Genomic DNA, 22,882 nt, shown 5'->3' with positions numbered 1-22,882 from the left:
AGGCTCTGGTTCTTACTGGTAGCTTTCACTGAACTTCATGGCTTAGCCACTTATTTTCTCTGTAGAGTAAACTTCCCTTCTGACTGATATTGGGGGTTGGTTCTCCCCTTGGTGTAGGCTGGCCTTCTCCAGGGGTGGTGTCCTGGTGTTGGGTTGCTAAAGTTAATGGAGTCTTTCTGGTGGCTGGCCCTGGAGAAGGCATCTTGTTCCTAGTTGGCCTCAGGTGTGGTGCCCTGCTGCTGGGTTGGTCTGTTAGTAGGGCCTCTCTTTTAGTAGGCCCTGGAGGAGTAATTTTATTGCATATCTGCCAAAGGGTTGGAGCCCTCTGCTGCTGGTTTCCCATGGGAAAAAAGTCTCTCTGCTGGTAGGCCTCAGGCATGGGAAGTTGCTGCTGCCGTGCCTTGTGCAACAAACATCATTACTGGTCAGCAGTGGGGTCAAGGTCTCCCTGTTGGTCTGCACTGATGGTGGGGTGGCTGGCATGGGTCCCTGCTATCCTGCCCAGGTTGCTTACTTGCCTCGGGGGCTTCTGGCTTGCTGGAGGGTAGGGCCTCACTGTTGATTTTCTCCAGGCTCAGAACCCTACTTCAGGCTCCCTGCTGTGAGTCCAGAAGCTGTTGCTGTTGTGGTTGCTGCTCTTAGACCTTAACTTTCCTCCCACCCAGGTAAGACAGACTTTTCTTGCTGGGATGGTATGCTGCTTCCCTGCTCCTGGAATGATTCAGAAGTAGTTTTCTATTATTTTGGAGGAGAAATTTGGGAGAACTCCAGAGGGTTCCTTCCTTACTCCGCCATCTTAGCACCAGAAATCTTAACTTCCTTTTCATGATTTTAAATCCACATTCTCGTAGTCATTATGCATATGTTGTTGTCTTAAATCTATTTTTTCACTCTGCATCAGTTCATTCAAATTTTCTCATTTTTTTCCTGTATTGCTCAGTTTTGTCATTTTTATCGCACCATAATGTTCTATTATATTCATATCCAACTAGGTTCTGATTAATATGTATAATGAATCCCCTAAGTGATCATATTATTGAAATTCACATTGCATATTTCTATTAGGCTATGTGTTAGCAGCAACAATTTCCTGATTCAACTTCCTTTTACCTGACACAGCTTCCACCCCTCATGCAACCTGGCTGGACTCAGCTTCCTGGCCTAGGGTCATAAAAGGTCCCAGCTTTATGTATTTGGTACCTCTCAGACTTGATGGGTACCTGAAACTACTAGAGATGGGTGCCTTATGAGGCACCTGATGATTGAAACTAGATGCATTTCGCATCCAGAGAAGCCATATTCCATTATCTCCTTATTGCATGTTCTTGTTGTGTTAGGACAAAGTAAGCCTCCTTTTTTTTTAATGTTTAGTGACTTGTAAGTGCTTCATTTTGTTCCATCATTGATCCTACAAGAGTTTAAAATTATTTACCATATTTTAAATAATTACAACTTTGAATAGTATAAATTTAAATACATATATATATTTAAATACCTATGGGGCAGCTAGGTTGCGTAGTGGATAGAATGCAGAGCCTGGAAGCAGGAAGATTCATCTTCTCAAGTTCAAATCTGTTCTCTGACACTTAGTAGGGGTGTGACCATGGGGAAGTCACTTAATCCTGTTTGCTTCAGTTTTCTCATCCATAGGATGAGATGGGGCAGAAAATGTCAAAAACCATTCCAATACCTTTGCCAAGAAAATCCCAGATGAAGTAAAAAAGAATCAGCTATGACTAAGACAACTGAAAAACAACAACAAAAATCTAAGCAATAACTTTGGAGAATTCATTATTCTCACAATTAGGACCAAGCTACTGTAACGATTGGAATAACGCCACCTGCTGGATACTTACTGTAGAGGAGTTCTGCCCATGAAGGGAAGGTCTTTGAGGGCAAGACCAGGAGTCAGGAAGTGACGCGGGCTAGTGGGAGGAGGAAGGAAGAGACTGGCGCTCAGTCTCGCTCTCTTTCCTGGGGACGCTGGCGGAGAAGGGAGCTAGAAATGTGCTCTCCCTTTAATAGATAGGAATATAGGCCTTTCTCTCTCTTTACCAAATTCTTATTCTCCTTAATAAATGCTTAAAAGTCTAACTCTTGCTAAAGCTTATAATTTATTGGCAACCACTCATTAGATATTTTAGACAGACTAGCTAGAATTTTAGCCCTTAACAGATGGCTGACCACGAAGAGGAAAGCTAACCCTCAGTCTTCTTCTGATCTTCTGGTTGGGTAAGAAATTTCCCCTCCCTCTCCCTTTAACTGCTAAGTACTGGTGTACTGGCTGTGTTTTCCTTTAAATTTTTTCGAATGGACCTTTTAAACTCCCTAATTATCCTATTTTTGATTTTAGTCTGTTTAACCAGACAAATGGGAGATAAGATCATGTTAATGCTTTGTTTTTGTGGATTTTCTATTTTTCTTTTTCTTTTTGTTAAAAGAGCCAGCAACTTACTCACACAAGGAAATATCTCTCCCTCTCCCAACCATGCTTTTTCAGAGAAACCTGAAGAGATTCCCGCAGCTTTTCCCAGTTCTAACAGTAATTGTTGCTTTAATTTTGCATGCCTGGAGGCAATGACCCACCCTCTAGAAGCTTTTAATCCCCTAGCACCTGGAGGCAAAGTGGGGGAAGAGGAATCCAGGCCTGAGTTCAAAATCAAGTCTGATTCAAATTGCTCTGGTCCCTCCCCTCCTCTCCAGACCCCACCCTCTACTCCTCCTATGGCCAAGCCCATAGCTTCCCCTGCCTGGGAAGTCCAGAGATCTGGTGCACATGCTCAACTTTTTCTACCTGCATTTGCAGCTTCAGGCTCAGCCCTTCCCCGCCCTGGCTGTGCTTTTGAGACAATCTTAGAAAACTCTTTAAATTCCAGATATGCTCGTTTTGTTCATAATTTTGCTAACCTGCTTTTGTCTTTCATTAGTAATCTTATAAAGCATTTGTTTGGTGAAAAGACTGACAGACAATATAGAGGGGTTAAAGAAGAAAAACTTAAGCTGAATAAGAATGACAATCATCAACATAGTTCAAGACTCTGCTTTTGCCATGGAAGGGTATATATTTTACAGAAATGTAGAAGTAAGCAGCAAGGTATTGATATGAGTATTGGGGATTTTAGATATCGGAATCAAGAGTGTTCTGAATTCACTCAGATTATTAATGTCAGTTCAGAGGTTACATAGGATTTCTATGCTATTACATATACATTTTGGAATTAATGGTATAGGTTTATTTTCATAGAGATTTTAATGCTTTTGAGATTGTGTCTTATACTTGGTTTCTAAAACAAGGAGAATATTTGTAAAAGCTTTTTATAGTCATGCGATCAAGTTTATATTTTGTAATACTCTTATTAATATTAAGTTCATATTCATTTAGATTTCCCTAGTTTGAATTTCATTGTCTTTTATTATTCCACGTGTATTTTCTTCTATTCATTCATCTATCTAATTTTGAAACATGGTTTTGATTTCATAATACAATGTTAATTCTAGGAGTATTGTGCTCCCATATTGAGTTATTTGTTTTTGCTATTTTTTCTCAACTGATTATTTGATCAAACTCTTTAAAGCATTTCCCTGGCAAATTGTTTGCCATGGCAAGTGTAAATTGATTCTAGAAGTATTATTTTTGATAAGCATATTCCAAAAAAAAAAAAAAGAGAGGGGAACATTTGTAAAAGTTCTTTTTTCAAAAAAAAAAGTTTTCATTGAGATTGTGTTGTGCTTTAACTTCTATTTAAATATGTTCTGATTTTTCACAAAAGTAATAGTATGCTAAGTAAAAAAAAGGGGTATTATTTGAAATTGTTGCATAATTATATATTATATTCTCAGTCAAGATGTATTCACATTTTTTGCAATCATTTATTATCCTCAATTTTAAATCCATATGAAACTTGGATTATGGGAACTTATCATTTAAGACATTAATTGCCTTTATTCTGAGTTATCAGATGCCAGTTGGCCAAGATGCCATCCAATCACAAGAGGAATACATGCAAAGAGCAGACACTGAACTGTTACATGAGGGGAGACATGCACGAAGTTAAGGTATGGCCGAGGGAACGGCTTTTGACAAATGTTGAGGTTGGATTCTCTTGGTTTAATATTTTATTTTATTTTTCCCCACAATATTGTACGGATGGCTGGAAGTATTGATCTGTGAGATTTAAAATTGGATATTAGATCATAAATCTCCCCTACTTAACCTTTCCCTTAATTTATCTCCCAAACTAGTAAATGGAAGCAGGTTTTGGTTTTCTAGATAGACCTTTTTATTTATAGTTATGATAGTCACAAGGTGATGTTGGTTAGAAGGATAGGAAAGTAGAAACACAATACAAATCGTCTTAAGTCTAAGCTTAGTCTATATTCCTTATAACAACTCACCAAACCGACAAGGCCACCAACCGACAAGGCCACCAACCGACAAGGCCACCTTTGGAGAGAGAGTCCGTGCCGCGCCGTCAGGAGTCCCGCCAAGCAGGCAAAAAGGCCTCTCTCCTTTTCTCCACCCCGGAAGTCAAAAAAAAAAACCGGCAGGCAGTCTGACATGCGCAGCAGGCGCACTGTACCTGGCAGGCAGTCTGACATGCGCAGCAGGCGGACTGTACCCGGCAGGCAGTCTGACATGCGCAGCAGGCGGACTGTTCATCTCCTCCCCAAAAGGGTGGTCCTTGAAAAACTGGCGTCTTTCAGTTATCCTAACCGACTGTTAAAAACTTTCATATTTTACCACATTTCCCCCCTTTGCTTCCTCAAGAAACGGAATGTTTCCTTGATGGAACAGTAAAAAGAATATAATAACTTTTGCTGACTAATAATATGCGAACAACAATACAGAAAAGGAAGAGAGGAAAGTTTTGTCCAGAGGGGCGATTTTTTTTTTTTCCTCATGAACCGACGCTTTGACATTAGTCTTGCAAAGGGAGAGCCTCTGCAGAGAGTACATGTTACAGATAGTATATAACAGAAAGGAGATAGTAAAAGCTAATAAAGCAAAACAGTTCATATAAAGTCTCTGAGTTCTCTTGTCTTCTTGAAGTGGTAAGATGTCATCAGGAGGAAACTGGATTCTGGTCTGGAAAACTGGATTCTGGACTCTGGTCTGGAAAGCTGGATTATCTTCTTTAACTGTTTGAATTGCTGTATTTTTAAAACCTTAGCATAGCATTGTCAATGATCAAATTAATAAATTCCATTACATTCCCTCCTTTATATGGTTAGACTTGTAATAGAGGGTTGAGGTAGTTATGCAATGTGTAACACTTTTTACCACCATGTGTCTGGATCAAAGCCAAATTTAGTATGTGTTCATGACACCTGAAAATGTTATGGAAAGGTTATCATACCATATCTCATGGTTCTGAGACAGCCAGTGATTGTGCTAGGCCACAGGTGAATTCAACTGAGTGAGATAAAAAGATAAATAAGTTCAGTTAAATTAGGTTAAATTAGGAGGGAGAGAGGATGAATACTGGACTGTGCCTAGTAATTGTGCTCTACATAGTCACCATCATAAGCAAACCATGGACTTACGTATACCTGTCTCTCCTTTTGTTGCACATATATTCTCTCCAGGGCCTGCGTCAGAGTTCACAGCAAGTTAGTCTCTGAAATGATAAGTTTCCATATTTCTGAAATCTCATTAATTTCACCAAAGACAATATGATGGTAAAAATGTGTGCTATGCTGCATAACTGAGAATATATTAGTGATATATACAATAATTCCAAACCATACCCAGAGTATAATGACATATAAATAATAAACGAATGTAAATAGCTGATTATATTAGACATTGTTACATAATCTTCTTTTAGACATTATTACATAATCTTCTTTTAGCAAGTAGACCACATCATCTTATACATGAATTCTCTGGTATAACAGTAGCAGATACTTAAAGTGGTGATTAATTCATCAAAAAGAAATAAGACTTCAATTAGCAAGATTCAATATTCAATGTTTTCAGTGAGGTATCAAGCAATTTCTGGTACTTTTTAGTTAAACAGAACAACATACAAGAGAAAGGAGAAAAATAAATAAATAAAACAAAACTCATTAGAACTCATGGTTCTCTCAAAAAGAAAGAGTAAATAAAAAAAAAGAAGAATTCTGGTAGCTTCTGAGGCCCGATAGCCTCACCCACAGCATATACTTAAAATGTCTTTGAATAATCACTTAGTTTACAAAATTTAGTTTTAAAGAAAAGCAAAAGAAACAAAAGTAAAAAAAAAACCAAAGCAAAACCAAAAATAAAAAATAAAAAGCAAAAGATTCGCTAAGCACCCTTTTGTGCTCTTAAAGAACTTAAAGGTGCAGTCAATTCCAGGTCTTTTCAGTGCCTTTCAAAAGTCAAAACAAAAACAAAAAAACCCAAAAATTAATAAAAAAAAAAAATAGTTGAGGTAGGCCAGAAAACTAGGCCATGTACTTCAGTGCTTTTGCCTGTAGAAGGAAATGCTTGTTAAATTATAAGGTATTTAAGCTGCTAGAGTTTGGGGTATGCCACATTGTTTTAACTGGTTCCCCAATTCTCTGCATGCCAAAATGGCAGGGGTTTCTGAATTGTCATTGATCTTTCTAATGCTGTCATAATGTTCTTTATGGTAGAAAATGTGGAGTTCTGTAGCATCAGTTTTGTCTGTGCCACTGATTTTCAATAAAGGCTGATTTAATTGATGAACCACAACATTCAGCTGATGCTGCTTAGCAAATGCTACAATTGTATCATTTCCTCCCCACTTTCCAAATTTCTTTAATTCATCAACATATTCTTCAAAAGGGGAGTCATTTACTATAAAAGACTCAAACTCTTGTCTATGGTTAATCATATAAGAAGCAGCTTCTTGTCTGTGTCTGAGATGATTTCTACAGTGACCTTCTAGCTGGTCTGCTAAAGCCCTAAAAAGGCAATTTCCGTCTCCTGATACTTTACGAAGACTGAGTCCCAAAGCATTTAACTGATCAGTGGGATTCTTAAATGGGAACTTCCTGTTTCCTCTGAACTTTCTTTGCTCTTTAACAGTTGCTATCGTTAGGGTTTTTACCTCTTTAGCGTCTACCTCAGGTCTATCTGAAATCTCTTCACCTATGAATGGTGCAGGCTTTATATGAGAGCAATGAATCCATGAGTCTTTTTCACCAATTTTAATGGCGGTAGGAGTTGTCAATAATACCTGAAAAGGTCCTTCCCAGGCAGGTTGAGTTCCACTGGTTCTCTGAAAATTCTTTACATATATTTTATCTCCTGGGTTGAAGTTATGCAATGAAAAGTCTAATGGTCCTGCCTGGACCACAGCTCCTGCCTCATGGAGTTCACGTAGCCTGGTCTGTAATTCCTGTATATAGGAAGCAACAGAAGTATCACCTCCCACCAGTGATGTATAAACTGGGGAAAAAGTTTTAGCTTGGATAGGAGGGTGACCAAAAAGCATTTCATAAGGAGATATATGAAGTTCTCCTCTTGGTCTACTTCGTAGATAGAATAATGCCAATGGTAGAACATCAGGCCATTTCAAATGGGTTTCAGTACATAATTTGCCAATCATACTCTTAAGCTCTTTATTCATACGTTCGACTTGGCCTGAACTTTGTGGATGGTAGGGCGTGTGGAATTTTGGAGTCACTCCCAAGAAAGAGTAGATTTGGGATAAAATCGAATCAGTGAAATGTGTGCCTTTGTCAGAATCGATGCGGGCTGGTGGGCCAAAACGAGGTACTATCTCTTTAAGAAGAATTTTGGCAACAAAGGCAGCTGTGGCTCGGGGGCTGGGAAAGGCCTCCACCCACCGAGTGAGCTGATCAACTATAACAAGGCAAAATTTATAATGTCCTGCTTTTGGCATAGTAATATAATCAATTTGTAAGTGCTCAAAAGGTGTATATGCTAGAGGACGCCCTCCATAAGCTTTGGCCTTAAAAGCATACTGATTATAAGACTGACATGTGGAGCAGCCCGAGCAGATTCGAGATGCTGTATTAGTCACACCTGGTGCTATCCAGGTTCTCTTAATAGAGTCTACAATGCCTTGTGTACCAAAATGGCCTTTTCTGTGAACAGAGAGGCATACCTGGTGGTAGAATTTCCGGGGAAGAAATGGCTTACCTTCCGGAGACACCCAGATGCCATTGATCTGTTTCGCCTTAAATTTCTTTTTCCACTTTTCTACTTCAGAATCGTCATAGGTTAGGTTGGAAGGAATATCCTCAGAAGGTGAAAGGTTAAATACATGTTCAGGAGCTTCTAATGCAGCAAGCTTGGCTGCAGAATCGGCTCGTGCATTTCCCTTTGAAACAGGGTCACTATTCCCTGTGTGGGCAGGGCAATGTACAACGGCTAGGGAAGAAGGCAGTTTTAGGGCATCTAAGAGGTCCTTGATAAGGTCCCCATTGGCAATAGCCTTGCCCGAGGATGTTAGAAAGCCTCGTTGACGCCAAATCATACCAATAAAGTGGCATATGCCAAAGCCATATTTCGAGTCAGTAAAAATGGTGGCACTCTTATCTTTAGCTATATTACAGGCCTGTGTAAGAGCCACAAGTTCAGCAGCCTGTGCACTAAAATGGGAAGGCAGAGAAGCTGCCCAGAGGGTGTCATAATCAGAAACTACAGCAGCTCCAGTAAAACGGGTTCCCTCTCTCATAAATGAGGAACCATCTGTATAGAGGACAAGATCAGGATTTTCTAAAGGTGTATCAAAAAGATCATCACGGGGTTTTTCAGCCATATCAACTAAAGAAGCACAGTCATGCAACGGTTCCCCCGAGAATGGTAAATTAGGGAGTAGTGTTGCTGGATTAAGAACTGTGCAGCGTTTTAAAGTGATATTCTCATTACCTAACAGGGTTATTTCATACTTAGCCAGCCTTTGATCTGAAAAGGCTTGTGTCCTGTGACGTAGTAAGAGAGCCTCCACTTCGTGAGGGCATTGCACAGTTAGAGGGTTACCTAGGACCAAATCAGAGGCTTTTTCTACCAAAAGCGCTGTGGCCGCCACTGCTCTAAGGCAAGGTGGCACTCCAGCCGCTACAGGGTCCAGCTGAATTGAATAGTAGGCTATAGGACGCTGGTTAGGCCCCAGTGACTGAGTCAGGACTCCAGAAGCCACCCCCCTTTGTTCATGCACAAAGAGAGTGAAAGGCTTACTATAATCTGGCAGTCCTAGGGCAGGTGCTGATAACAAGGCCCGTTTTAATTCTTTTATGGCTGAGAGATGCTGGGGATCCAACTGTAAAATGTCTGGAACAGAACTTTTTGTAAGAGCTATGAGGGGTTTAGTAATTTCACCAAAAGAGGGTATCCATTGTCTACAGTACCCAGCTGCTCCCAGAATGGCTCTCAACTGCCTCTTAGTAGTGGGGGCAGAGAGTTGTTGAATGGCCTGGACTCGCTTAGAAGAGACAGAGCGAGTTCCAGCAGCCAAAATAAATCCTAAATATTCTACCTGGGGCAAACACCATTGTACCTTTGTCTTAGAAACCTTGTGTCCTCTCTTGTGCAGCTCCAGCAGTAAGTGACGGCTATCTTCCTGACAAATTTCAGCATTAGGAGAGGCCAAAAGTAAGTCATCAACATATTGTACTAGTGTGGAGGCTTTAAAGGTAATAGAGGCCAGATCCTGCTGTAAAATTTGGGAAAATAATGTGGGACTGTCTACAAATCCCTGTGGGAGTCTAGTCCAGGTCCACTGTCTATTTTTCCAGGTAAAAGCAAATAAATATTGGAAGTCCTCATGTACTGGTATGGAGAAAAAGGCAGAGCAAAGGTCTACCACTGTGAAACATGTAGATTCATAGGGAATTGAGGAAATTATCATAGCCGGATTTGCGACTATAGAATGTCTAGGAATAACATAATTATTAATCGCTCTAAGATCTTGCACAAAGCGATAAACAGGTTTACCATCTGGCCCAGGCTTGGGTTTTTTAACTGGCAAAATGGGAGTATTGCATGGAGAGTGATGACATGGAATAATAATACCCTGGCTTTTCAAAGCCTCAATTATAGGGGTGATCCCTTCTATTGCTTCCCTAGACAATGGATACTGTGGAATGGAGGGGGGTGGTCCCCCCTTAACTTTAAAGGTAACAGGCATGGCAGACTTAAGGAGCCCCACCTCATTAGGGGATGAGGCCCATAAAGACTCAGGAATGTCAGAGGGGATTTTGGATACCTCCCCTGCTGTTCCTTGAGCTTCTGTAAGTAAAATTGGTAATAAATGAACAGTATCCTCTGGCAATTGTAAGGAGACAGCCCCATCTGGAGCACAAGATATGGTTGCTCTAAGCTTGCAAAGGAGATCACGACCTAATAAATTTACAGGGGCATCAGGCATGAGTAAAAATGAATGTTCTACTGTTAAGGGCCCCATAGATACCATGCGAGGATTCAATTTTGCCACTCTCTGGCTCTTTCCTGAGACTCCCACTACATTCAAATATCCTACAGGTCTACACCCAGCATCTGGTTTGCTTACTAATACTGATTTAGAGGCTCCTGTGTCTAGCAGACAATCATAATAAGTCTCCCCCACTTTTAAGGTGACATGTGGTTCATTACTCTGGGGAGGTGAATGGACTGGCACAAGTGCATTCAAAAAATCCGGATCTGGGAATATATGGCTTTCATTATCTATGTTCCATTCCTCCCCAAGACACCATCATTCCTGTGTCCTCTTCTGAGGGGGGTCTTGGTTACCATTATTCTGGTACTGCCTTTCTGTATTCCTCCAAAAAGATCTATTTCTATTTTGATTTCGCCTGTAATTAGAATTAGAATTTCTTCTCCAAGTCCTACATTCTCTCAATTCATGCCCCTCCTTACGACAGTAACAACACACCTTAGTGTCCTTGCTCCGGTATCCACATGGCTGACTAGTAATCGCTGGTGCCAGAATGCTCTGTTTAGGGTGATCTGGATCTTCCTCACGTGAGTCAAAGACATAATTTGCAAGTTCCTTAATTCTATCTACTGAGAGATTTCTCCAGTCTGGACATTGTTTCAGAAAGTATCTGCGTATTTCTGGCAGTGAATTATAAACAAATGTGTTGAGAATGATACAGGAATCTCTTAAATCTACTGGATCCAATCTGGTGTACTGTCTAGCGGCCTCACAAAGTCTATCATAAAATCTGTTTGGTCTTTCATTAGCCTCCTGAGGTAGGCTTAAAAATTTCTGCCAGTTTTCTGGTTTTCTAGAGCAAGATTCCATTCCCTTCAGAAGTGTTTCTCTAGCATCTTTTAATCTTTGGAAATCCCTATCATCATTATAATTCCACTCTGGATCCTTTAGAGGCCATTCCACATCGGCCTTACCTTTCGCAACAAGGGCATTTCCTGCTGAGATAACATCTGTAATCTCAGTTGGGGACAGTAAAGTTTCCAAAAGGCAAGTAACATCAGCCCAACTGGGTTGATATGCATTAAATATAGTCCTTAACTGTGAAATTACAGTGTTAGGATTTTTCTCAAAACTAGGGATGATTGATTTCCATGCGCTCAAGTCACTTGGTCTAAAGGGGCTATATTTTCTGACTTGAATTGGCACTCCCTTCTTACTATGTTCTATAGCTTCCTGCAGAGGGAGTAGTTTCTGCTGATCTGATTCTGAACTTGGATCATCTCTAGTAGAAACAGCCATTTTGAGGTCTCTCTCCATATGTGAGAATTTCATTTCGAGGTCTCTCTCCATATGTGAGAATTTCCCCCATATCATAACAATGATAATAACAAAAACAATGATAATAACAAAAACAAAAAAAAACCAAAAAAAAATAAAATCCTTAGTCGTATGAACTATGGATGTGGTATTAAAAGGTATTTCAATTGCAGGCATAAAATTTCTACTTATATTAAACGTATTTTCCCAAAGATTCTCACGTATACTATTATACAAAAAACTTTTTGCTGCCTGAATGAGGAAAAAACCAATAATGTTATGAAGGACCATTGAGTAAACTATTCCTCTAAGTCGGGATGTTATGCTGTCCCAATACATTCCGATGAGAAAAATCAAAGGGATAGTAGAATATTCGAGCATCTTGCCCTTTAAACTGGGCTGGCTTTTCTGTTTAAAGCAAGACTCTTAGAGGCTTAAAGTCTTTAAGGGAGATTAGACAAAGGGAAAGTCCGTGGGGGGGGGGTAATTTGGAAAATCCACCGAATTGGCCGGCTTATGGCCAAACTAGGGAGGGTGGGAGGGTCCTTAAGGTCCCTTCGGGGTCGCCAAAACTGTGAGATTTAAAATTGGATATTAGATCATAAATCTCCCCTACTTAACCTTTCCCTTAATTTATCTCCCAAACTAGTAAATGGAAGCAGGTTTTGGTTTTCTAGATAGACCTTTTTATTTATAGTTATGATAGTCACAAGGTGATGTTGGTTAGAAGGATAGGAAAGTAGAAACACAATACAAATCGTCTTAAGTCTAAGCTTAGTCTATATTCCTTATAACAACTCACCAAACCGACAAGGCCACCAACCGACAAGGCCACCAACCGACAAGGCCACCTTTGGAGAGAGAGTCCGTGCCGCGCCGTCAGGAGTCCCGCCAAGCAGGCAAAAAGGCCTCTCTCCTTTTCTCCACCCCGGAAGTCAAAAAAAAAACCGGCAGGCAGTCTGACATGCGCAGCAGGCGCACTGTACCTGGCAGGCAGTCTGACATGCGCAGCAGGCGGACTGTACCCGGCAGGCAGTCTGACATGCGCAGCAGGCGGACTGTTCATCTCCTCCCCAAAAGGGTGGTCCTTGAAAAACTGGCGTCTTTCAGTTATCCTAACCGACTGTTAAAAACTTTCATATTTTACCACAGATCCCACCCATCTCACTTCTACACCTGGCTTCTATGCTCCCTCCTATATGCCTGATGCCATGGACATCTCAATCGCATGCATCTGATTAAGTCTGACTCAGTTTCCTCCAATATGTTCGGTGGCATGGACATATATTCCATCCACCTATTTTAAGCCTGGCATACTGTATGGGCAGTACATATTGCTCAAGTGTGGGAATGCTCATATCCCATCATTTCTCTGTTCTTTTATGGTAACCCCCATAATTATCTCAGGTGTCATGATAAATACAGTGTTGAATTTGGCCTTGACACCTGTTACCAATTATATTAGATTTTTTAATTTCTCATAATGGCATGAGGATAATTAGGCAGATGATGCAAAAAGTGATGAAACAAAGATAAAAAATTATTTTTAATAATTAATATCACAGCAATTGTCTTCTCAATTACCCTCCATAAGGGGGGGACTATAGTAATATTATAATTTTAAAGAATGGTTCAATTTTTGTTTTATTATATGTTTCATGTGTAACAACTAAGATTCTGAATTCCCTTAGACATGTTTTTGAGAACTTTCATTGTTTGATTTGATTATTGACAAAGCTATTTTAAAGTTGTGTTAAGCTCAATTTTGTAGGAAATTTTCCTGGCTGATTACCAGCATCCACACATCAACCCCTGAAGAGACTTCCATTCTACGACTACACCTAGAGGACATCTGAGAAAAGACTTTCAGAGACTTTAAATGAACAGTTTTGATTTGTTGTTTTTGTTGTTTTTTTTCTCTTTCTGTTATAATATACACCATCTGTAACATGTATTCTCTGCAGAGGCCCTCCCTTTGCAAGACTAATGTCAAAGCGTCGGTTCATGAGGACAAAAAAAAAATCGCCCCTCTGGACAAAACTTTCCTCTCTTCCTTTTCTATATTGTCGTTCACATATTATTAGTTAGCTTACTGTTCCGTCAAGGAAACATTTTGTTTCTTGAGGAACAACAGGGGGGACTGTAACGATTGGAATAACGCCACCTGCTGGATACTTACTGTAGAGGAGTTCTGCCCATGAAGGGAAGGTCTTTGAGGGCAAGACCAGGAGTCAGGAAGTGACGCGGGCTAGTGGGAGGAGGAAGGAAGAGACTGGCGCTCAGTCTCGCTCTCTTTCCTGGGGACGCTGGCGGAGAAGGGAGCTAGAAATGTGCTCTCCCTTTAATAGATAGGAATATAGGCCTTTCTCTCTCTTTACCAAATTCTTATTCTCCTTAATAAATGCTTAAAAGTCTAACTCTTGCTAAAGCTTATAATTTATTGGCAACCACTCATTAGATATTTTAGACAGACTAGCTAGAATTTTAGCCCTTAACACTACAATATTTTTTCCCCTACCATTTCTCAATTGATTGACATCCTCTTTGTTAATTCTTTAGTTCCACATTGAGTGCTGCTATGAATTTTCAGATGTAACCTTTGTTTCATAAGCCTCTCTTATGGATACTAAAGAAACTGTTACTATTTACATAGGAGCAAAGAAGTCAGGAATTGCAGTTTTAAACATTATTTTATGAAGTGCTTTCCTTATGGAGTCAGGGAATTGGTGAGTTTACCTTTGATCTATGGGACTGAATGAAGAATTTGTGCAGAAGTCATGGAGGAAGGTGAGAAAAAAAAGTATTTTGTTAGAAATGTCTTAAGCACTGCTTATGAATAAAATTTTTAAAGATGGTTTTATAAGAAACTGTCAAAAGTGATAACTTGAGAGAAGCTTATAAAATATATGAGCAGAGATAAATTTGAGAAGACAGTGAAAGAAGATAGAGGAATTTTCTTTACGTGTGAATCAATTGTAGCCTTTATCTTGAGAAAAAGATGGAGATTCTCAGGAAGAGATATTATTTGTTATCTTCAATTACCTAACAGGCCAAGTGGGACTATGTTCTCAGAAATGAAGAGTCAAATTTGAAATCTGAGTGATGTGGTAACTGGTGGTAATCATTTTCACAGCTAAAATACTAAAAATAATTGTCTATATATTTTTTCATTGATTTAATTGGTAATATGTTGTATATGTAGTAATAATAATTATTTAATTCTATACAATTAAGATATTTGTTATAGGAAAGGATATTAGTGGACTTTTGGTGACAAAGGCTTTTGTAGTGCATTGAACAAATAATATTTAATGAGCTGAAGTGGAGGCTCTGAGGTTAGTTGAATCAGTGATATTTTGAAATGTTACTAATGAATACTTTAATACATAACTAGATTATCTTAGAGTTTAGGCCACTACATTTAAATATGGAAATGAGTCAAATAGAAGGCTAAGGAGTAACCTAAATTGAGATTGGTTGACCCTGGACTCCTGTAATGTTTGCTGCACAGGTATGTATTTGACTTTTATTTTGTCTTCTGGCTTTGACTACCCTGTTGTATGTGTCCTATAGTAGTACTACCAGGTCAAAGACTACGGAAGTTTAGCTAGTCTTCCTTTATAATTTTAAACTCAAGTCCAGAATGGTTGGATCATTTCATAGATCTACCAAAAGTATATTAGTAAGTCTTTCTTCCCTCCTCTCCTTTAAGATTGTTCTTATCTTTTAAAAAATCTTTGACAATTTACATGGAGTGAGGTAACACTTTGGAGATGTTCAAATAAATATTTCAAATGAATATTTCAAATATCACTAATGGTGACTTTGACCATGTTTTCATGAGTATATTTGTGGTTTGCAAAACTTTTTTAAATGATTCAAATACTTTGAAAATTTGTTAATTGCCCATTTATGCAATTATGTATGTATCTTGTGTAACCTGAGTTTTTATTTTTATAAAATTATTGATATTCTTTTGGCTCTTTTTACTTCATCCTGAATCATGGTTTTCTGTATTTATCACATTAATCATTTCTTATAGTTCAGTAATATTCCATAATGTTCGTATATCATTCTATGGACACTTACTTTGTTTTGATTACTTTGCTACCATGAAAATTGCTGCTCATAATTATTTTGGTGTATATGGGGACCTTCTTATCAATAACGGTCTGGGATATATGCCTAATAGAGGATTCTCTGGTTCAAATTGTATGAACATTTATGCTATTTTATTTGCAAAATTCCAAATTGCTATCCAAAAGAGTTGTACTTATCCACAGTTCCACCAACAATGACATTGTATATATATCTTCCCCTCGACCTCTCCAACAATGACTATTGTCATCTTTGGTCATTGTTAACAATTAGCTGGGTTTGATGTGAAGACTCAAGGTTCTTTTGATTTGCTTTTCTCTTATGTAATTTGGAACATTTTTTCATCAATCTTAATAGTATTTTATTTTTTGCCAGTTACATGTAAAAATAGTTTTCAACATTTCTTTTTATAACATTTTGAGTTCCAAGTTCTTCTCCCTCCCTCCCTCTGATATAGGTTATATATGTACAATCACATTAACTATATTTCCATATTAGTTATGTTGTGAAAGAAAAATCAGAACAAAAGGGGAAAACCTCAAAAAAAAAAGTAGAAATAGTATGATTGAATATGCATTCAGATTTCACAGTTCTTTTTTTCTGGATGTGGAGAGTATTTTCCATTGTGAGTCTTTTGGAATTGTCTTGTATCATTGTATTGCTAAGAAGAACTAAGTCTATCACAGTTGATCATAGAACAATGTTGCTGTTACTGTGTACAATGTTCTCCTGGTTCTGTTCATTTCATTCAGCATCAGTACACTTAAGTCTTTCCATTTTTTTTCCTGAAATCTATAATCCATTATATATCATGTTTGGTCATGAACTCTTCCCTCTCCATAGATCTGAAAGGTAATTTTTTCCTTTTTCATCTAATTTATTTGTGATATGACCTTTTATGTTTAGGTCATGCATCCATTTGGGGATTACCTTGGTATATGATGTGAGACTTGATCTAAACCTAATTTCTGCCAGACTGCTTTCAAGTTTTCTCAGGTGCTTTGGTCAAATAATAGATTCTTGCTCCAATATTTATGGTCTGGGTTTATCAAATGCTAGGCAATTAGATTCTTTTGCTACTGCATATTTTGTATAGAATTAGTTCCACTGAACCTCTCTATATGTTGATTAGTATCAAATGATTTCAATGATTTTTTTTGCTTTGATGACTTTTTTCTAGTATATTTTGAGATGTAGTACTGCTAAGGAACTCTTCTCTCCCCTTCCTCCATTATTTTCATTGAAATTGTTTTGTAAAATAGTATTTTATTTTCTCCCAATTACATGTAAAGACAATTTTAAATTTTCATTTTATTTTATATGTAACATATTTTATTTATTTTTAATTATTTTATTTTTTCTAGTTATATATAAAGACAAATTTTAACATTCATTAAAAAATTTTGAGTTCCAAATTTTCTACCTCCCTTAAATATCATCCCCTTCATTAAGACAGTAATCAATTTTATAAAGGTTTCATATGTGTAATCATTCACATTCATTTAAAAAAAATTGAGTTCCAAATTTTCTCTCTCTCTCTGTCACTTCTCCCTTCCCTAAGACAGGAAACAATTAGACATTTCTTTTAGATTCTTGACCCTTTGTTCTTTCAAATGAATTTAATTATTATTTTTATAGTTCTATAAAATAATCCTTTCATGTTTTCATTGATATGACACTAAAATTAAAAAGTAAACTAACTTAGGTAGTGTCATTATTTTTTATCATATTGGCTAGGCCTACCCAGGGTAAATTAATATTCCTCTAATAAGTATGTCTTTGTTTTCCTAAGTGCTGATTTATAGTTCTATGTATAGAATTCCTATGCATATATAGTATGTAGATTCCCACATATTATATACATTCTATAGTTATTTTAAATGATCTAAATTTTTTTTAGCTCTTCTCACTGGGTTTATTGGTAATATATAGAAATGTGAATGATTTATATGGTTCTATTATATATCCTACAAATTTATTGAAGTTAATAAATTTGGGGGGGCGGGGCGTCACACAGCTAGTAAGTGTCAAGTGTCTGAGGCTGGATTTGAACTCAGGTACACCTGAATCCAAGGCCGGTGCTTTATCCACTGTGCCACCTAGCCGCCCCCGAAGTTAATAAATTTTTAATCAAAATTTAATTGAATCTCTAGAGTTCTTAAAGTACATGTCATCTCCCAAATGTGATAATCCTGTTCCTTCTTTTTCCTGTACTTATTTCTTTAATTTCTTTTACTTTGGGTTCTATGGTAAGCATCTCTATGGCTTTATCAAAAAAAATCTTTGGCAGTGGATATTCCCTGTTGTTTTTGGAAATAATTCTAGTTTGTTCCTATTACATTTACTGCTGGTTCTTGGATTTATCTATCTACTACTTACTGTTAAGGAAACATCTCTTTATTCTCATGATCTCTAATGTTTTAGACTAGAATGGCTGCTATAATAAAAAAATTTCTTATATATACTAATATTTTATTTTGGCTGTTTTTTGAAAATGATCTATTATATGGACATTTTCCCTAATATTGAGACACCCCCATAGTCCATTATTAATCCAATTTGGTCAAAGCATATGATCTTTGTGTATTGCTGTAGCCTCTTTGCTGATATTTTACTTAAAAGTTTTACATCAATGTTTATTATGGATATTAGTTTAGGGTTTTTTCTCTGTTTTGACTCTCCTTAGTTTAGGTTTCAAGGCCATATTTGTATCACAGAAGAAATTTGAAATGATCCTTTCTTTTCCTAGTCTTAGAAACAATTTCTTTTCATATTGGATTTTTTTCTTTGAATATTTCATAGACTTGCTTGTAAATCCATTTAATTCTTTCCCTTTCCCTTTGGATTTCATGTATGACTTGTCCAACATTTTATGATATTGGGTTGTTTAAATTATTTATTTCTTACTCTATTAATCTGAGCATTTTGCATTTTAAAAACATTAATTTCATTTCCATTTTTTTGTTTTATTAACATATAAATGGACAAAATTTTAAAATAATATTCTTTGTTCTTCATTAACTGTGAATTCTTTCATATATTTTTATACTGGTGATTCCCCCCCCTTTAAAAAATCATGTTAACTAATGATTTATCTATGTTTAAAAGATACCAGTTATATTAATTCAATTTTTATTCTAAATTTTATAAATCCCTTCTTTAATTTTTAGGATTCCTATTATGGTTTTTAATTGGATAAAACATCTCCAATTTTCCAAGATTCCAATTGGTTTTCTAGAGCTTTTTTAGTTGGATAACCAATTTGTTGATCTGTTCTTTCTCTTTTTTTGTAAGTGAAAGCATTTAGAGACATACACTTTCTCTTAAGTACTGCTTTACCTACATCCCCCAAATTTTTGTATGTTCTCTCATTGTTCATTAGCTTTAATGAAGTTATCAGCTATTTCTATGATAATTCTTGGACCACAGTCTCTTTAGTATTATTATGTAGTCTCTAGTAAATTATATCATCCTTTATTAATGTTTTTATTAAACATCATTGTAATTGTACTGCAATTAGTAAATAAAATATCTAACATTACTAGTTTTCTGTATTTATAGGTTGCTTTTATGCCCTAATATGTGGTTTTATAAGGTTGCCATGCACATCTTAGAACTATTCTTTTCTGTGCCCATTCAATAATTGCTAGAGATTTATCATATCTAACCTTCCTAAAATTCTACTCAAGTACCTAAATTCTTTGTTTTTGTTTAGATTTGTCTCTCTGAGAGTGTATTAAATCCTCCCACTATTTTAGTTTTATTGTCCTTTTCTACATATAACTTGTTTAAATATTCCTTTAGCTATTTAGATGCTATGCCATTCATTATATATGTGATGGTCAGTGGTGTGATCAAACTCCATGAGTAGCCCTTAAACTCACAGCCTGGAAGAGGACACTCAATATTTTTAAGTGAGAAAATGATTGAATTTGTTGGAAAAATTAAAAAAAAAGAATGACCAATAAATTCAAGGAGAAAAATATCTCTTAATGTCTCTGAGAATCAGGAAAAGTGTCTGGAAATGGGTGAAATTTGACCTAGGGAAAGAAGAATATAATGAAATGGATATTAAAATGGGAGCAGTTCTGAGTATAATGTACTTTGCCTTTTACATGGCATAAACACTGTCAACTTTTTCAGTAGTTAGAACATATAAGGGGGATGCATGAATTAAGGGTCAAGCAACAGAATAGAGTCATGTTCAGAAAGTCCAGAAAGTCAGAACAAGGAGTTTGTATTTGGGAGCCACTGGAGGTTTTTGAGCAGTTGATTTATTTGATTAATTATGAAGGATGAAGCATTCCTGACAAGTCATCCAACATTTCACTTAAGCCCTTTGATGTAAATCTCATTACCTCCTGGCATAATCCATTATATTCTTTGGATTACTCTAATTGCTAGGAAGATTTTTATTTATGTTTGGCTTTAATTGGCTATCTTATAACTTCTTCCCATTGGGCTTAGTTTTGTTCTTGAGGACCAAGCAAGGTAATCTTTTTTCCTGAAGATATCACTTCATATTTTTAAGACAATAACCATTCCTTTCCTTCTCATTTAAGTGTACTTTTCCTCAAGGTAAACATTGCAAGTTCCTTTGATCATCTTCTTATAACGTCAATTTCAGTGGCCTCAACCTTCTGGTCACTTTGCTTAGGACTTATCCCTTCTTGTCAATGCCTTTCTTAAAAGTGTAGTGTCTAGGTTGAACACAACATATCTAGTAGGTTGATTACCTTGGTGAAAAATTGAGAGGCACAGAGAGTAATGGTCATTATGCTAGCAGAGGAGTTTGAATGTTCTGGGTCCTCTGTGTCTCCTGATGAATACCTATTCCATAGTGCCCTCTGTGGGAACAAAGAATAGAGCACAAGAAGGAAGAAATAGAGTGAGGAAAAGGTGAAAAAAGTGAAAGTAAAAGATAAATCAATGCAAAGTGCATCTATCCATTTATTTTGCCAAAGAAAGTGATATTTATGTGCTTATAGAGAGAGGCATTTGATACATACTTTATCTAAGCCATTCATATGTAATGGAAAAAGGACTGGTCTCAAAATGAAGGACCTAGGTTCTGACCTTAGCTCTGCTACTCATTTCTTCCCAGACCTATATTTCTTAACATTTATGGATCTCAGCTTCTCCATTGGTCAAATAAGTAGAATAGATTAAATGACCCTTAAGGCCCTTTCTGGATCTTTCTCCTATGATTTAAAACTACGATCTTCATTTTGCTTATTGTGAGGGCCAAAATTTGATATAAGGAGCATTATTTGGGTGACGCCAGAATATTGGGGTCCCGGAAATGTGAGGGACCTTTTAGGTTCCCCCTCCCCTCTGAACTGCCCTTCTTAGATATTTCTCCCAGGCCAATCAGAAAGGAGCCTTACAGCTTTAATTCACAGAAGGATCAGATCTTATTACTTGGGAATTAATTAAACAACAAAGATGAAACTAATACAAATCAAAGATAAGGAAATAGGGAAATAGAAATACAGATAAATACTCTTAACTCTAAACTTAACCTATGTGATCCTCAGATCATTTCCAATTAAGGTAGTTCAAAGGAATTTAGGGTTTTCTGTAATTAACTCACCAACACCTGAAAGTCTACAGTTCCTCGTGCCACCAGAATAGCAGCCACCAGAGAGAGAGAACTCGCGCCACCACCACAAGGGCAGAAGACTGAGCACCCATGTTACTGGAAGGGGAGAGAGCCCACCTGACTGCTATCATTCTGGAAGAAGCCTAGTGTTCCAGAAGAACCCTCTGCCTCCCTTCAGGGAGCATTCAATCTTTCCTTCCCCAAAAGGGGAGGTCCTTCAAAAGCTGCCTATGGAGAGTTCTCCTTCTGACCTCAAGTAGCATACATAATTTCAGGGTGGGCCAGGTGTGGCCTTTGCCAAATAAATCAGCTAAAACTGCAATATTAATCTTTACCACAAATAATTTTTACCACATTATTCTTCAAAGTAACTTTGCAGGATCAAAGTCTGTTGAACACTAGGAAGTGTAGTCCTTATACCTATCCATGGCCTCAAGGAGGAGAATCTCTCTTTATATTAATGGGTCTTAAATATTCTTTTAATACCTCTTCCCTATTTGTACATAGTCTGCAACTACTCGCCCCTAGGAGAGCAAGAAACTTCTTTTTCTTGCCTTTCTAGGCTTATTTTTCTGGGGGGTTATGCTTCACAGAATCTGAGATCTTGAAGAGATGTTGGAGGTATGATATCCCTGACAAATAATCAACATATTTCAATTGGGAGCCATCCAATGATGATCTCTCTTCTATATCTGTAGTCAGGAATAGTTACCAAACTTCAAACTGAGACTCTAAGGCAAGATTGATAATTACAAGTCACCAGCTTCTCAAAGGCAATATAGCCTTTAATGATATTTCTTCCTATTTAAAAAAATCCCTGAGCATTTTTGCTGTAGTTTAAAAATGCATACTTTAAAAATAACTACAAGGATATTGTTATTAGCTCAGAGACACACGGCTGTGATTTTATATATCTGGCAGATATAGACAAAAGAACTATGCTACAACTAATGGCTTATGGGTAAGGACATAATGTTTTAGTATGTCTCAGAGATTCCCATATCCCAACTGATAGGAAAAGAGTAGGTGGGATCAGTGGAACGCATTCACTTTTCATTCATTCATTCAATAATAGGTGTTAGGTATATGTACAAAGTACTATGCTAGGCCCCTGGGAACGACAGTAAAATTTAGATAATACAAAGTTCCTGCCCACATTGAGCTTACAGTCTATTGGAGCCAATATGGCAGAAGAAAGGCTCTTACTTGCCTGAGCTCTCCCCAAGACCCCTTCAAATACTTTCAAATAATGTCATAAAACAATTCCTGGAGCAGCAGAACCCACAAAAAGACAGGGGGAAATAATTTTCCAGTCAAAGACAACTTAGAAGGTCAGCAGGAAAGGTCTGTTGTACAAGCATGAGAATGGAGCTCAACCCAGTGCAGGCCTTGTCAGTACAGCCTCATCACAGACCCAGCCACAGCCATAGCCACAGCAAACCAGGAGCAGACCTTAGGAGATTCTGAATCAGCAGGGGCAGCAACTGCTTCTGGAACACAGCCCACAGACAGT

Source organism: Dromiciops gliroides, chromosome 3, assembly GCF_019393635.1.
Source record: "Dromiciops gliroides isolate mDroGli1 chromosome 3, mDroGli1.pri, whole genome shotgun sequence".
NCBI lineage: Eukaryota > Metazoa > Chordata > Mammalia > Microbiotheria > Microbiotheriidae > Dromiciops > Dromiciops gliroides.
The sequence above is the reverse complement of the archived record's forward strand: the minus strand, read 5'-3'. Positions refer to the sequence as shown.